Genomic DNA, 4,133 nt, shown 5'->3' on the forward strand with positions numbered 1-4,133 from the left:
ATCCGAGAAGGGGGGGGGGGTAAAATAGGCGACTAATAGTTTTAAATCCTTTTTTCTAATTTTAAGGGATACAACAAGAATAAAGATTGTCTAGATATGCAATTAGATTTTTCTCTTTGAAAAGTAGGTTAAAATGCCAAGCTTCTACATCATTATCATGCATACAACCTATTTTATTAGTTATTATGGAGAAATACCTGCGACTAAGTCGACCTCTTCTATAGCTACGTCTTCAAGAAGACAAACATCCTTGCGCCATGATTGCCCTGTCCGGCCGGAGACAGCCAAGACAAGAATTTTCATCCTAGTTTCCGATGCCTGCCAATGAAGACCGGCCAGCACAATTACAAAGCAACTAGAGAACGCCCTCAGTAAGGTAACGATGCAAGCTCATCACACGGCATTTGTAACATTTTCAATAGCGTTTTTATAGCCTGATGACAATTTCACAATATTTTTTGGTTTCTAAACTTACTTTTTACATATTTTCCCACAATGCTAAATTTTTGTACAAACATACCCCCACCAGCTGGTTATTTTGTATTCTTTAGACATTGCAAATTTCAATTTTCAGCACATTTTTTTATCTGATCCATTTGTACACGATGGCAGTTTATTATATGTATGGAAATTTGTTTTATTTTGTTTTTTCTTTCTAAAGTCAGATCCAAATTCGGTTTCAAGACTTGGTCGTAGTCAGCAGGAAACTGACGCCTTTTTTTTTATGTCTTTCTTTGTTTTTGGCATAACGATTACGCCAGGAGCGGGAGGCCTATTAAAAAGCCTGCCGGGCTGCTAGGTCGCACCGGGGAGTTCTCCCAGCGAACGAAATTGTCCCATGGATAGACCCTCCCCTAGCAAAATTTTGACATTCGATATGTATTTCAGGTAAAACAAAATCAGTACAACTGTACTCAGCCTAGGCTTCCCGAACGCGCGTGCATGTGACCGGACTGGGAGCCCCGGATCTTGGGTTGGTACGGCGGGCGGGCGTGGATCCGGCTTGCCTGCTCCTTTTTCATGCTCCCATCCATGCTCCCACCTCATCCAACGGCTGTCTTTTTTTCCTTTTTCTTTTTAATCTAATCACCTTCCCCCCTGATTTTAAAGGGGTGGGGTCGGGCTTTATTTTATTCCAATCAAATCAAGCCACGTATGCGGGAGCACGGATGGGCACACGGGAGGGGAGCAGGCAAGTCTCATCCGGCAGGCGTCCAGGGATATTCCGACTTTGTCGTCCTTGATCGGTGATGTTTGAAGAAGTCTAATGGCGCCATTCGTCGCCCTGTCGCGGTGCCTGCCTGCCGTATGCATACAGTTGACGCGGGCAAGTTATGTACACACTGGTGTAAATTAAACAACAAGTGACTGATTTTTCTGCCACACGAAGCGCACGCACTCGGCGTTTCCCGTGGGTCGGTCCATCCATATATACGAGTGTGCGTTCTTCGGAGATGCGGACTAAACTTCTCCTGCTCAACTATTCTCACCCCGGGTCGCTCCGGGACATGAGGAGACCACGCGCCCACGCTCACCTCGCCGGCACCACCACGCTCTTCTTGCTGGCGGCCGCCATCCCGGCGTTGACGGTTGCCATGGTGACATCGGAGCGCGACGCCCTTCTAGCATGGAAGGCCAGCCTATCGGAGGCAGCCGCGCTCTCGGGCTGGACCAGTGCCGCGCCGGCCTGTGACTGGGTCGGCGTGTCCTGTGGCGCCAAACACGTGACGGAGCTACTGCTCCCGGGACTCAGTCTCTCGGGCGGGCTCGACACGCTTGACACGGCAGCGCTGCCTGCGCTAGCCGTTCTGGACCTCAGGGAGAATAACCTCGGCGGCGCCATCCCAGCAAGCATCTCGTTGCTGCGCTCCCTCGTCGTGCTTGATCTCAGCAACAACAGATTCAACAGCTTCATCCCGCCTCAGCTTGGTGACATGCGTAGCCTCGTCAACCTCCGACTCCACAACAACAGCCTCGTCGGTGCCATCCCGCACCAGTTGTGCGGGCTCATCTCCATCCAGATATTGTACATGTCGGACAACCGGCTCAGTGGGAGCTCCCGGACTGCTGGTGGAACCTGGAGGCTATGCAATTCATGGATCTATCCAATAATTTCTTCTCAGGTGAAGTCCCAATGACTAAGGCCAGCCAAAATTGTTCTCTCATTTCCCTAAGTCTAGCCAAAAATGCCTTTAGTGGAACCTTCCCACACCTAGAAGGTTACAACTTATTGGATAACCTCGACCTCAACACAAACAGGTTCAACAGCTCCATCCCACCGTGGCTTGGTGACATGCACAATCTCGTCACGCTCCAGCTCCACAACAACAACCTCATCGGCAATATCCCGCACCAGCTCTGCAGGCTCCTCCTCATCCAGGGACTGGATATGTCTAACAACCGGCTCAGTGGAGTGATCCCAAACTGCTGGTGCAACTTCCACTCTCTGATATACATGGACCTGTCGAATAATCGGCTTACTGGGAAGCTCCCGCACTGCTGGTGGAACTTGCACACTCTGGAGTTCATGTATCTATCCAACAATTCCTTCTCAGGTAAAATCCCCGTGGCTGTGGAGAATCACAACTGCAATCTAAGGTCACTTTCTCTCGCTCGAAATGGCTTTGTTGGTACCTTTCCGCCAGTCCTAAGGGGCTGCAGTGGGCTGGAGAGCATAGACATTGGGAACAACGGGTTCTTTGGTGCTATCCCTCCATGGATCGGAAGTCAGGTTTCATCATTGAGAATCCTTAGCCTCAGATCAAACTACTTCACCGGAGAAATTCCTCTGGAGTTATCACAGCTTTCACAACTTCACCTGCTCAACATAGCCAACAATAGCTTGACCGGCTCAATCCCTGTAGCCTTAGGCAACTTGACCGCCATGGGACATCCAAAAAATCTTTCGACTGTAAGAATGCTCATGGGACCAGTATACATGATTTGGAAGGGCCACGAGCAAAGTTTCCAAGGAAAGGTCGATTTATTAGCTGGCATTGATTTGTCAGGTAATTTGTTTTCTCAGTGCATCCCCGAAGAGCTAACTGACCTTCAGGGCCTCCGGTTCCTGAACCTATCAAGAAACCATTTGTCATGCGGTATTCCTATGGTTTGACTTTTCTCGAGTCCCTTGATCTATCATATAATGAACTTACAGGAACCATTCCTCCTAGCATCGCGAGCTTACCAGGGATCAGCATGTTGAATGTCTCTAGCAATTTTTTGTCCGGCAAGATACCTGTCGGGAGTCAGATTCAAACATTAACCGACCCATCGATTTACTCCAATAATTCTGGCCTCTGTGGATTTCCTCTGGACACTCCATGTGATGAAACTTCGGTTGAACCGGATGAGAGAAATGATGAAGGAGAGGACCCGTGGTTGTACTACTATGTGATTGCTGGGATTGTGTCAGGTTTCTGGTTGTGGTTTGGTATCCTCTTTTTAGCTAAGACATGGAGATGCAGTTTTCTTGTATTTGTAGATGGCCTGCAATGTAAGTTTATGAAGAAGGTGTCAGATTAGTCGTGTTCTATACTTTGTTACGCCAAGAGAGAAACGTATGCATAGTTGTGTGTAGAGTGCTCTTTGAAACCCCCAACAAATGGAACATCACATTCAACATCTAGTAAGATTCATCAATTTTAACAAGATGCGACATGTACACAAGATTCCATGTTTTTTTTGTGCAATGCGGCATATACATAAGCCTTGAAGTTAGTTCCTTACAAAAAATGCTAGACGCATATCACACGTAAACTTTTGTTCTTCATGTATCAAACCATCCTTGAGCAGCTAAAAAAAAGACAACAGTTGAAAGCATAACAATTATCAACATAAGCCTATCAATGTGGAGTAAGGCAAACCCATTTCACTTAAACTGAACCAACATGCTTCTCAATGACTTGATTTAATCCACCGCAAAGTGCAGAACGGCCAGCTAGCGCTGCTCAACCACTTGTGGAGAATGGAGGAGTCGAAGGCCTTTGTTGTTGGTTGATAAGTGAGGTGGAAGTGGCATCGTCGTTTCAACGAAAGTAAGAAGTGGTGCAACATCACTGCTTATGCATATTTTATTTGTCTCTTTCTCCCTCCGTAAACTAATATAAGACTTTTTAGAGCTAAAGGGTCTT

General features: G+C 47.1%; 1 pseudogene; it reads left to right on the forward strand.

Moving 5' to 3' along the window:
- Nucleotides 1-1,508: 1,508 nt before the first annotated feature.
- On the forward strand, nt 1,509-3,525 carry LOC119320611 (annotated as a pseudogene).
- The last annotated feature ends 608 nt before the right edge of the window (nt 3,526-4,133 follow it).

The sequence above is a fragment of the Triticum dicoccoides genome, chromosome 6B (genome assembly GCF_002162155.2).
Source record: "Triticum dicoccoides isolate Atlit2015 ecotype Zavitan chromosome 6B, WEW_v2.0, whole genome shotgun sequence".
Taxonomy (NCBI): Eukaryota; Viridiplantae; Streptophyta; class Magnoliopsida; order Poales; family Poaceae; genus Triticum; species Triticum dicoccoides.